This window comes from Haemaphysalis longicornis, unplaced genomic scaffold, assembly GCF_048455015.1.
Source record: "Haemaphysalis longicornis isolate Haplotype H1 unplaced genomic scaffold, Haemaphysalis longicornis Haplotype H1 scaffold_126, whole genome shotgun sequence".
NCBI lineage: Eukaryota > Metazoa > Arthropoda > Arachnida > Ixodida > Ixodidae > Haemaphysalis > Haemaphysalis longicornis.
In genome coordinates this window covers 746,637-760,249 of record NW_027526228.1, presented here as the reverse complement: position 1 = coordinate 760,249, position 13,613 = coordinate 746,637, and the positions used below count along the sequence as shown (strand labels likewise).

General features: G+C 45.3%; 1 non-coding gene across 1 annotated transcript; it reads left to right on the top strand.

The window, feature by feature from the left end:
• The first annotated feature begins 10,198 nt into the window (after positions 1 to 10,198).
• Trnap-ggg (transfer RNA proline (anticodon GGG)) lies at positions 10,199 to 10,272 on the top strand. The gene has a single exon. It is a non-coding gene; the product is annotated as a tRNA-Pro (tRNA).
• The last annotated feature ends 3,341 nt before the right edge of the window (positions 10,273 to 13,613 follow it).

The following is a 13,613-nucleotide window of genomic DNA, read 5'->3' as shown; positions in this document are numbered from 1 at the left end:
CTGTGTATCCGCAGAAGCTAGGGTTTCAACCCAAAGCATTTTTACACAAGTCTGATGCATTACCTTGACACCCTAAAGGCAAGCAGACACTTTGGTTTTAAAACCAATGAAGAAAAAAATGTGCTGCGTAAGGAGTAGTTGGAAACAGACTGCACACTGTTATATATTAGTCTTTTACCACAAAGTGCCAATTCTCTCCACGTATCTTTCTGGGAATTTCTCATTTGCCAATTTTTGTCTCAGGTGCTAGGCAGTTTGCGCTAGAACATGTACAGCGTCAACTTTCAAACTGATGAATACCGGTTTTGACTAAGCACTTGCTCGACTTGCTAGCATAAATTGAAATTTGCCATTGCTTATAATCACAACCTTCTGATTGCCTTTCTCAGAGCAGTTTTGCATAAGTTGGGCTGAATGTGGTGTGAGTAATAGCAAAATCACTGAATAACATTTTGTCTGAACGTGGCGTCAGACGTGCACTGACTGATGCTACACCGGCATTGCGCGAGGGCTTAGTCGATCTGTTGTGACAAATGTTCTGCCTCTAGGAATTACCCAAATGATTGGTCGGCACGGTATCACTGTACTGTTTTAGTGCTGCTGCTGTATAGAAAATCTCGCCAAGCAAAGGAAAAAAAAAGCTTTTATATTTTTTCTCATTTACAGCAACTCTGCTTTTTTCCTCTCACCAAACAAAAATGTTTCGTGTTCTCGTTGTGTGTAAACTGGCATCACGACCTTGTTATACTGGACACTCCTCTGGCATTGTTACGATTAAGGCAAAAATGTGGATATACCCATATCTCATATGATCCCTTCAAGCTGCTGCTTAGTGCTACTTGTTTGTTATACGTACTGCAAGGCACACACCATACTTCAGCGTTACAAGAGTGTGAAAGACTGCGAAATTCAACTTACGTATTTTTTTCTGTCACGTTCTTTCTGGCAACTTTTTTTTTTCTTTCACGGTCATGTAATTTTTTTCCACTAGTCAGTAAGCACAAAGTATTATGCGCTCATTCATTCATAAAGCATTTACAATGATTGCCTGCTGTAGTAACTTTAGTTTACAGTACCATCTGACACTAGTTTTTTTTTTTAATCAAGGCTACAATTTTGTAAACCAGCTCATGCAAGTTGACAGTTATCTAATTTTCTTTTGACATTTCCAGCATTGAAATTTCACAAAACAAAATCCACAGGTTGACAAGTATGCTTTTGGACAGGTTTGGTAGTGGCTCACCCAGTCTTGATAGGCCTAAGCGGATTTCTTTTGGGCCTCAAAGATGTGGAAGACACGATAACTAGCCCATGCGGGTGATTTTGTGGCTCCCTGCAGACATAGTCATTCCTCTAGATTGCAGGTGCTTTAATGCGGAAGGCATTCAAGTAAAGGCGTTCCACTCCCTACCCATTATAGAATTAATTGATGTGGTTAGCTTGCCTTGATGCATTTAAACCTGAAACAAGCTTATACATTTGTTGAACTGCTGTCTCCTTGCCTTGCTTTCCGAAATTACAAACCATCTAACATATAAAATAGCAAGCTACTTAGACCAGCATGCTTAATAAGAAGGGACACAATCATTTCGTACTATACTGGTGGAAACAAACAAGTCTGTTTCTTGTTGTATTTTGCAGGCTACACAGTCAAGTAGCCAAGTGGACCCTGCAAGGCTCCAGTCCTCCCGTGCTGCTTTCGTGAGCAATAAAGCAAGCGTTGCCATGAAACACCTCTCTATTTCACCTGCTCAATGCACACCTTGATTTTTTGCATTATTGAAGCAGACTCACTACATGTTTAGTACAGTCAACTGAACTTTACGAGGCAATTGGTGAAATAACTTGATAAAAGACTTGATAAAATCATATCAAAAGACTTGATAAAAATCAAATGGGCTGTCTTGAATATGCTCAATAGGTTTTCATTTGACATTTCTCAACAGGAATTCAACAGGAGAGACAATAGATAGTCAACACAGACTCAACTGGAACTCCACCGACTTTTCTTAATAGACTTTCAATTGATACATCACAACAGGAACTCAACAGGAAAAGTGTATTGAGAGTCAACTGAAAGTGAATTGGAAATCAACGGACATGTTGACTATAGTCAATAGACTTTCAATTGAAACAGAGCGTGAGTTTCAATTGAAACACGGCGGCCAATTTTCAACGAGAACTCAATACAAAATTTCTATTCAAAGTCAATTGACTCTCAACACATTGTACTGAGTAAAGTCAATTGACTTTCAATTCAATCTCAATAACTATTTTTGTAAGGGCTTTGTTAAAACGTGCGAATGACAGTGCTTTTTATTAGGTATTTGTGAGCGGGTAGTGAGTTTCTACTTTTGCAAAGGCATCCTTCACTGCCCATGCCAGATATTGTCCTTCATCTGTGACTTCAAAGGGTTAACAATAGCTATGTGCCAAATCTGAATCAAATAACCCTAACTGATAAGCCTTCCCCTGCCTTTGTACGGTTTTTGAGACGTCCGCTCCGCGTGCGGAGATGGCTAAGCTACAAGCACAAACATCGAGCGGTGCTCATGTACTGCCGTAATTAAGGTAAGGAAGTACGGCAACATAACCTATAAACCATCCCCGTCACGCATATATATATGTGCAATCCATGTAACTTAATAGTATCCAGACGGCGCCGGTTAAGCACAGGATGTTGCGATCCGTTGCTGACACTGACAAACACAAATTTTCTTTTTCTGAGACAGCACTCGTGAGTCTAGTCAAGACGGAAATAATATGGCACGTGTGTGTATTAACGTACCGCCCTGCATCAGCGTATAAAGCGGGAACAAGAGACTCGGGCTCTAGATGCTACAGAAGAATTACCTCTCTTTGTTTCTTCAAACTAATATAGAATTGAGCATTCTCTTTTGTATCACCGTTTGAAATTGGAAGAGTACGACATCATTATACAATGTGCATGTTTTGAGACACCACTGGCGACAATAAATGACACATAGGTGGTTAAAAAATTGGGGTGTAACTATGGCTTAAATTTGGAACAAAGGAACCTACAAGCAGCTCAGTGGGACTTATTTAGAGAGTTGTTTCACATTTATTAATATTTCAGCAAAAAAGAGCTTCAGGAACAACTGTAGAAAAATGAGAAAACGTGTCTGCACGATTTGTCAAAAAAACAATAAATCGTCAGCGCTGCTGAAAAAACAAGATATCAAGATACGACGAAACACGCGGAGAACTTTCTTTGTATGTCATCGAAAGAGTGTAGAGAATTTCTTCGAAATATGTCGGCAATATGTCTAGTTCGCAAGTACGTCACTCCCGGTACCGGCAGCTTTTGAATAAACCAAAAAGTCGAATGAAGCGATAGAAGGAATTATAGGGCCAACGACATTTTTGCAGACACATTGGACACGCTGAAAACCACTCATAGATATTTGTGAGATTTTTCAAACTAAAATAATTGAGTTTGAATCATTGAAACCATGTTTATGGTGTCTTTTGCAATAGTACTCTTGTTTTGCACGCGAGGATTTCTGGTATATTTTAAGATATATGCGGGTGCACTTACAACAACGAAGTTTTCAGTGTCGCAACCCACTGTCTGAAATAAATTACAGATAACCGCGTTCACAGTGACTCCTAAATGAAGTTTTCGTCAGCGCCGCGTCATTTCTCTGTTGTCCTACTTCGTCTATGCTTATTTTTTACGCTTTGACCGTCAGTTATGGAATACTATTTTTCCCAGGTATCCGCCTTATTTACAACACTATTAATTATTTAGGTACAGCATCTGTTCACGACTCGCCTCTGCGAGCATTTGTAGGCTGCACTGCTCGTAAATTCTTTGTGAACCGTTTCAAGTGTTTCGTGTGCTATACTATTAAGGGCAGAGCTCTTTCTGGGCTCGCCTTGGCGTCATAGCTTGCTTGCTAGACCCAACTAGAGCCACACGGCGTTCCGCCGTAGCGGCTACCGTTGCAGCGTCCCACAGAGGCTTCGAAAGCCTAACGGTTTATATAGTCATGACCGTTCGAAACTCGTGAAACGCTGGCGCCTGTTATACATCTCCCCGTTGTTTAGCGCAAAGAAAACTGCAGGTATACTTGAGGCAAAATATACGTAATGAACCGGGAGCGCCCGCATTCATTTAGTTAAGAACGCTCGTTGGGTTGGTTTTCACGATAGTAGGCGAAAAAAAAATCTCAGTGGAACGCGGGCACGTTCGGGAGGAAAAGCAAGCACAAAAAGAACAGAACTCCCGCTGGCGCAGTTTCAGGAAGGGGGTACGCGAGCGCTGCGAAGGCGGAACTTTGAAATACGTTGGACAAACCTCCGTTGAATTCATCAGGAGAGGAATAGGACAGGGTGGCGAAGAGCGTGATGGGGTTAAGAGGAGCGGATAACGGCGCCACAGCTCATCATGTCGAATGAATGCTTGGCACTTCCGACCGCTTTCACATTGAGTGGATCGCCTTTGTTTTTATTAGATTTGTGGCATCTCTAATGCGATACCACAATCGCCCACGCGCTATGGACCTAAAGGAGGGCACCCGACTTGCTGGGGTGATCTTAGCATCCGAATTCACCGTATCCGTATCGATGCGTGACACATGCGGAGGAGAGTTTGGATAAAGCAAGTGAAGTATTGGTAGTACTAGCGACTAAATTATGATGACTTTGCACGATGGATGAGATGGCTAGTGAGATGACCAGGGGAAAGATTTCAACCGCTCGACTTTTTCACCTCTTTAAGTGTCCTGACATTCGTGCATGAGCCATTCTGGGCAGACGTAACATTCTTCCTGCTGCTATCACTGGTTAAAAATTCAAGAACACGTAAGCCTCGAAGATGCTCTATAGCGGTGAAAGGTGCCCACATTTCCCTGTGCAACTACACCGGTTGAAGTTATTGTGGCTCGGCATCACATGTATTCTCTAACGCAGCTATTGACGACGGACCAAAAAATTGAACTGCCGAAAACCATACAGTCTGCGCTCAAAGGCTTTGTGTATTGAACTGAATTAACGCAAACACTGAACACGTAAAGCATGCAAACAATACGGTGTGAGTGCAACACCGATCCAAAACGAATAACGATGAAATAATACTCAGAATACAAATGAAGATGAAGCTTGCACCTGCATATTTAGTCATAACTTTAAAGGGGCCACGAAGACGAAATATCCCTTGGTACCCTACTCATCTCCATTCCAGCTACAAACGACGTTTTTTTCTTTTTACACTGGAGCTGTTATACGCCAGCTAATGACTAAAACTTAGTGCTTCCCTAAGGTGGGCAGAAAACCGTCGCGTCTAAAAAAAGGAATCTTGCAGCAAAGCGAACTTTGCGATGAATGCTGTGTAGCCCTATACAGGATGGTCAGAATCGAGCCGACAGTTTTTTTATAATTAGGCGCTTAGCTTAACGTGAAGACCACCCCTACAGTGAGGTTATGCGCACAGATGGACACAGAATGAGGTGGTAACGATTGAAGTCGGTGGCGTAATTAAATAAAATTAAATAATGAACTTTTTAGTAGCTGCAGTAAGCAGGCATGTTTGTACTGAAAAGTTAGACGCAATCAGGTTTTTACGCAGTTTCATTCGGTAGAATTCGTGTAGAGCATCTGTACTCCGAGGTATCTAACTGCGAAGTTTAATTGCAGTTCGCATGATTACGAATGCTACACAGTGAAGACCGACGCCAAGCTCCTCCCTTTTTCACCGTACTTGCGATGTACGGTGTTTAGTTTGACACCGGGATGGAGACATAGGTGAAAAAAATAACTGGCCCCCTTTCAGTCTTGGCTGGCGTTATCGCAGTCTGCAGTATACCCGGAACCGCTATCGAAACACACAACAAAAGGAGGAGCTTTGCGCCGGTCCCCATTGTGTTGCATGTGTAATAATGCGAATGGTATCTCGGAGTATCGATGCGCTAGAAGAATTCTGCGAAATAAAACTGCGTACTAACACGATTGCGTCTAACTTTTCAATACAAGCATCCCTGCTTACTGCAGCCACAAAAAGTTAATTATTCAATTTTAGTTAATTACACCACGGATATCAATAGTCACCGCCTCATTCTGCGTCACCCTGGGCGCATAACCTCACTGTAGAGGTGGCCTTCACGTTAAGCTAAGCCCCTAATTATAAAAAAGGGCCCATCTCCCCGCGAGGGGGACTCGAGTAAATGCGTCGCATAGGGGGTGGGTGTATTGCGTTAACGTTTAGTGTTTGGGGAGTTGGTGGTAGTGAATGCGTTGTATCAGCAGCTTCTTGACGTAGTATGAATGAGTCAAGGATATAAGGTTGCGTTCGTAGCCTTCCATTCTGTGTCGGCTTTGTGGCGCAGTGGGTAGAGCACCATGTACCTTGCGTTCCGCCCGCAGGGTCGTGGGATCGAAACCAGGCGCCGGTAAGTATTATTCTTTTACATAGTGTAGGGGGAGGGGTGCGGACCTGTTGTTGAGAGCGAGGAGGGTAGCGTGATGCGGAAGAGGAGAAGTGGGGGAGAGGGCGCACCTGGAACTGCTGTTCCGGACGCCGAGGCACGCCGACAACGCCGGGTGACATCGTGAGTTAAAGAAATGCTCTGCATAAAAAAAAAAAAAAGCTGCGAACTTAACTTTGACCACCCTGAATAAAATGTAAGTGTATTGAAACAATTATACTTAAATGGGCCATTAGTATGACTCTATGATTTTGCCGTACTTTATTTACTTGTCCGCATTAGTTCTCAGTGAATTTGTACTTCCCAGTGAAGCAGTTTAACGTTACACAATTCTTCGGCTGCTGTGAGTACACAACCGTCTACTGAGGAAGTAATGTTACAGACAACGGTAGTAACCCTTATTTTTAATCAAAGCAATTGCAAACCATGTTATACGACAATTGATTGCCAAGACGACACTAAGACCACGCCATGTCTTATTCACTATTTACAAATGGTTCTCACCGAAGTTGTAAACGTTACAGAATTCCGTCGACCGTCAATACATTACCTCCTACGGAGGGAGTATGGTTACAATAAACGGCTTGAACTTGTGGTTTATCAGAACTATTCCTAAACAGTTATGTGAAGTTTAATTTTGAGTTCTCAGCAATTTATTCGGATTTGTATTTATTATATCATCATATTGCGTGACCATACACGACCGACCAAATATTGTCATCCACGAATAGAACTTCGCTCACCGTCGCCCTTCCCAGCAATGGAAGCGCTCTTAGTTTTTACCCCATTTCGTTTACGTCTTCGCCCATCTGCGCATTACACGCAATTAGCATAATCGTGCGTTGATATTTCAGCAATTACCTTGCCAAAATTACGGCTTTAGGCCTCAATAGATGTTTGTAACACACGTTTCGAAGCCGAAGGCCACAGTGCCTTCTCATGGTCCCCCTTCTGCTTCTCATTGCCACAGCTCTAGGATGGGGCATTGATTGTTATAATCGCGTTCTGTAGGATCCGGCTTTGAATCCGACCAACTTAGCTTTCATTTCATTGGTTTAATTCTGTTCGCGCTGTGGGCTATTGTTCGGACAGTATTAAGGTCACGCTGACGCCGGACATTGCATTTTCTCATAATTGGCCGTTCATTGTTTCAAAGCAAGGCTTCCCTACTTTGATCGAGCGATTTCGCGGAGGATGCCTAAGGTGACCTTGGGACCGGAGACACAACCTCTGGCGACGCATACCTCGAAGCACATTACGTGATTCGCCGGGCCTGCTGCCGGCGAAGCGCAAAACGCCACGTTTTCAGGGGTTCTGCACAGAACGAGCAGCGCTCGCCGCCACCGCTGCGGCGGAGGCCGCCCACCACCCCCGCAGCCTCCCATGCATAAGGGCGCAGGGTCATCTAGGGCTAACGTTACCGTAATTACACGATTCTAACGCGCCCCCGATTCTAACGCGCAACCGATTTTCCCAACAAAAAAAACGAAAAAACTTGCACCTCCGATTGTAACGCGCACGGAACTTTGTGAGAAAGAAAAACGAATGCGAGAGAAACGGCCGATTTATTTCTCGAAGTAATGTCATTCATCTCACTCCTCGTCGCTCTCCACTGACCAAAACATCTCGTACTTGGTGGCGTCAAGCGCGTTCGCGATGCCACACTTCATAACGGACGTTCAACCATGGTCGATGGGATCGTGGCCCACGCCTCGCACGCCCATCCTGCGAGCTTCTCCAGAAGCGCATGCTTCAGCCGACCGCTCGTTTTGAACGCGTGGGAGCCGCTGCTGCCACTGCTTTTATCGAGCGCGCAAGTGGAACGATTTGACAATTTGTGTGAACGCCGATAGAAAAGCCTGGGCGCCTAGATCCGAAAAATGGTTTCTAAAAGCTTTGGCGCCATCTTGAGATGGCGATGGCGATGGGTCGAACGAAATTTCAGCTGTTTCGGCAGTTTCGGTTTCGTATCAGATTTTAACGCGCATGCGATTTTTCCGACCTATTTTACCCGAAAAAAGTGCCGTTAGAATCGGGTAATTACGGTACTAGTGGTCTAGGGCAACGTGACTTGTCTAGCGCCCGGCGAGGAGGAGCGGTGCGTTCGGCGTGAACGAATGCCGCGTCCGCCGCGTTCGCCTGGCTTCCTTCTGCGAGCGCTGCACTGAACGGAACGGCTTTGAAACCTGGTCGGCAATATAGCTAAATCAAAGGCTAACCAAGCGAAACCGAGACTCAACCAGACTAAGTCAAGCTTCTGCTTTGCATATGTAAGGCTAGCTGAGCAAAGCCACTGCCATTGTTTCGCATGAAAATGAAGCTGTAGAACTATGAGCAGGGTCTCGGTCATCTCATTACATTCATTGAATTCCCCCTCTTCACATGGTTTCCTGCTCATGTGCCTCTGATGAAACCTTGAATTCAAGCAAACTACACTGAAGCCCACCTATTTTCAGTTCATTCCGGGTTAAAGATGGGGACGCAATAAACCTAACTTTCCGGTTCGAGCCCCCGTGGTGACAAGTATTGCTATGGCTTACGAACAACGCACTAACCACCTCTTTATCATGGTTCTCGTAGCATACGCATATGCAATGCGGACAGGGTGATCTAGTTAATGTGGTCATTCTTAAAAGAGTGATCGAATCGAACACCGGATGCCATTTTTACTGACGCCTGGATTACAAGGAAAGGGAAACAATATTGCAGGGAAATTATCGGATGGCTACCAAGCAGTGATTGGTAATAGGTAAAATAGTTATATAAAAATAAAGAAAGGTGCTCAGCAAAAATACCTACATTAAAAGTTTTCATTTAAACGTTTCCCTGAAATACCGACCTTAATCATCCGTATTTAAATGAATGGGGTTCTACCATTTATCGGGTACCTCATAATAGGTGAGAGATACCAAGAATATGTTGTTGCGAAAGTTGATAGCTAGCTAAACATTGTAGCGCGCATTGTTGACGCCGACTACAGAAGGAAAAGCACACAAAGGCCGAGAAGTGGCCTTTTGTGTGTTGCGGATTGTGTCCTGATTATTTTGTAGTCAACGCCAGTACTTCACGTGATTATGTAGAGTTCAGAAGAGCTCGTTCGAATTCGCTGCGGCAGAGGAGCATACGTGCACGGTGTATTTAAACGAAATATCCTTGACGAGTTGCCGATTGCAAATCAGTAATGCATTTTTGTTCCCGGTGCCTCCTGCAGCAGGATTTTCCTTGGAGTGTTCCGGAATGGTTTTGGCCTGGTAGCCGTGTCTTCAGCCTACATGTAGCAAGAATCTCCAGGTGCGCCTGAAAGGGATTCAACAAAAATCTAGAAGTTTAATTTGCTGATTTACAAAAAAAAAACGGTGAAGTGTGCGCACGTCCACTGCTGTAATACATTGAACTATGTTTGGGTGGCGTGGATAGGCATATGGAAACAAAAATGCAGCATGGATGCTATGAGGACCGCAAAAAGGACCAACTCCAGCGTGGCACCAATAGCTTGTTCGAAAGGGGAAGCGCGTATGTAAGGGCTACACCATCCACGCCAATGCTAACATAAGTGACGAGCACTGAATGCCTGTAAAGAAAAGTTTGACATCCACCTAAATGCAGCCATACCGCTACAAAGGAAAGCTCTACAGCTTTCTCGGAAACTTCGCAGTTAAAGAAAAATTCGTCCTAGTCCAGGAACCTGCTCCAGAAGCAGGAACCTGCCCCAGAACCAGGAACCTATAACCTGGTCCTGGTCCTGGTCCTGGTCCTGGTTAGCTCAGTTGGTAGAGCGACTGCTCGGGTTAAGCAGTGGTCCCGGGTTCGAATCCTGGACCAGGACGAATTTTTCTTCAACTGCGAAGTTTCCGAGAAAGCTGTATAGCTTTCCTTTGTAGCCGTATGGCTGCATTTAGGTGGACGTCAAACTTTCTTTTACAGAAACTTACTCCACCTTGGGGATTCCCCCTAAATCTGGTCGATTAGCACTGAATGCCTGCGAGCTTGTTCGTCGAAATTTACTACTTATGATTACATGGGTTGTAGGGACCCTGAAGTGGAAATGCAAGTTGCTCTATATCCATAGAGGGGGGCACCGAGAACACAAATATTCCGCTCTTACTCGTAGCTGTGTTTTAAACAAGGTAGAAAATTGCTAAAACGTGGCGACAGGTATCGCCGCCGCTGGGTATAAAGCGCAACTTACACCGGAAGTGGTTAGAACTGCGTGACACATAATTGAACAGTTTGCCTCCACATGTTTATAACATTGAACTGGAAGTTTTTGCAGTGTCAGTTTTGAGGGTCGAAAAACAAAACGAAAGAAACAATAAAAGCAGATCCCAGCCAATAGATGGCGCGGTGACCCAAAACGCCAAGTTTGTTTGGTTTCCTTGCAATACCAGGCGCAATATTCTGCCATAAAATTGTGGGACCGTTGTATAGTATCGCGTACAGAGCCACATTTATTGTACCCCTCTGGGTGCTTCTGCGTTCTAAAATACACGGGAACGTTTTTTTGTTTTGGTGAAAGTCAGATTTTCTAGTGGATGAAGCCAGATTTTCTATTCCACATTTTTGGGGTTCACTGACAAGCTCGCCGTCCCTCTCTTACACGCAGCTACTGCTGAGGCACGTACTGTCACCCAACGGCACGTAGTATGACATTGTCACGGGACGCTGTGGTCAATACCCATTGCGCCGTGGCCCACCAGCAATAGCTCTGACGACGAGGAGGAAGATTTGGGGGGAGGGGCGTAGCCTGCGCGAGCTCTGTTATGGCCGCTGTGTAAATAATGTAAATAGATCGCTTCACCCCATTTCATCGTTCGTCTCATCTCTGTCATTCCGCCACGTAACATTTGGTGGAGTGTGCGGGTCGACCATCTTCAGTCTGGCCACCTCTTCACTCCATCGCGGCGTGGACGCGAACGTCGCTGGTGCGTGGCCATTTCGGGTCCCTCTAACATCGCCGCGACCACAGATCGACCACGTCCCCCGGCTCGCGCCCCCAACTTGTGAGACGCCGTTGAAAACCTGCCGAGAACAGCCGTGACGAGACGAACCGACGATGTGTCTGTCCCCAGGCCTCTCGTACGACGTGGCTCTGACAACCTACGACGCTTCGCCGCCGCTGAAGACATCCCTGTTGTGGGGCCATGCATCACCAAGCACGTTATCGTCATCCGCGGCTGCAACAGATTCCTGAATGTATATTGCCGTCGCATTGTCCATTCGCATCACAATTGTCACCTCACCCCAGCTTCGACCGGGACGCTCGCCCTCTACCGGGGGGTGGAGTGATGTAACGGGACGGTGTGGTCAATCCCCATGGCGCCATCGCCTACCGTCAATGACACTGATGACGAGGAGGAAGATGGGGGGGGGGGCGCAGCCTGCGCGAGCTCTGTAATGCTCTGTAGTGGCCGCTATGTAAATAATGTAAATAGATCGCTTCGCCACATCTCATCGTTCGTCTCAAGTCTGTCCTGCGACCACGTAACAATATCATGCCGTATTCATGACAAACATCGTAGGGCATTCACCACCCAAGGGAGATCAGCCTGTTGCAGTGGTCAAATAAGGGTAAGCCAGCCAAGGGCGCAGGTTGCACAACTATAGGTGCTGTGCATAATTTAAAGCTAGAGTTATCTTTTCACGTTTACCACTGGGATAATGACGCAATTAGCGAAAGTTGGTGGTCGTCTAGAGCAAAATCTCTCCACAGGTATACCTCGGTCTCAGCTACGAATTTGCAATACTATCTAGGTTAGAGGTAATCTCTCCACTAAATAATTATTTCTCTCCATCTCTCATGTTGGTGACACGCAACGCTCTCCGGCACCTACTGTCTCCTACATGCCCGTACTTGTAAGAAGCTACACTCACAGTCGTGCACTTACGTCTCAACATCCATTTCAGGTCTCTAAGCCCTTTTGTAAACACAACTGAACTTCCTATTCCGGTGAGCACCCTTTTACTTAGTGGGGTGCACTTTCGTCTAAATTACTGTCGTTAATATGTGTGGTTGCTTTAAATATTGATAGTTAAAAAACAGTTTCCCTTTTACTATTCGTAGTACGAAATGTAGTTTTATGTCGGATATTGACTAAAATGTTAGATACGGTGCTCAACACGTAATACTACCCGCGCTTCTCAACGTTTTCGCAGCTACCAAACAGTGCTCACGGGCTGCATCCAGCTTCGCAATAGTCGGATACTGATAACATTGCCGAACACCACCCTCCTGGCGCAACCGCCACGCGCCAAGCCTGCAGTTTCTTGCACTTCTACTTCTCCATTCTAATACGCAGCACTTCTACTACCCCTCCGACGGTGCTTGGAGCAGAGAACCCCCCAGGCCGCTCTATATAGGCGTGCGTGAATGCCCGAAAATCGCGACTGTACGTACGACCACAGCACACCGAGTACCCATGAACTTGCCATGAGCGTTTCCAATTTAGTAGTCTGCCACGGCCGTAAACTGCACGACATAAGATGAGAGTTCAGACTATGGTGTTCCTGTACAATGCTTAATTTACCAAACCAGAGCGGAATAGAACTGAAGAAAGAGCACTGACACAAACCAAACGCGATATTGGTTATGGGCCGCGTTTGTGAGCGCATGTTTTCTGGGGCGTTTGGTGATATATTATCAAAAGGGTGATCCTAGCGGGACCATGTACCGTATGAAAGTGTCCTCGTGGACATTGTCAAGGCGGCACTGAGTTGAGGGTGGCTTAAACGCAACAAGAAAGGACATTCAGTCACACGTCGCTGTGTTTTGGGAAATCAATAGCAAGTGACCGGCCCTGAATTCACTGAACCTTTATGCCAAAACGCTTTTGCGTCCTTGTTTCAAGTGTGGTGGTTTGGTTTCATTCCAGGTCCACGCTGGTTTGGTAAAGCTATGACATTTGACACACACGCTTGTATCGGGTTTTGGTATTGCGTAATATATACGTAATTGTTCTCTAAAGGTATAATCAAACAGTGTTGTTAAAACACTTTAATACAGGATAAAATTATTTTTACCAGCGGAGTTGATCAAAATTTCTTCTGCCCGTGCGCATCATCAACAGAAAATTCCGCTCGGCGAAGTGGAGAGTGGGAAATTTAAGGCCAAGAAGAGTGAGATAAAGCGGCGAGAAGGCAATGAGACCTCGAGCAAGTGTTGGGAGTGCG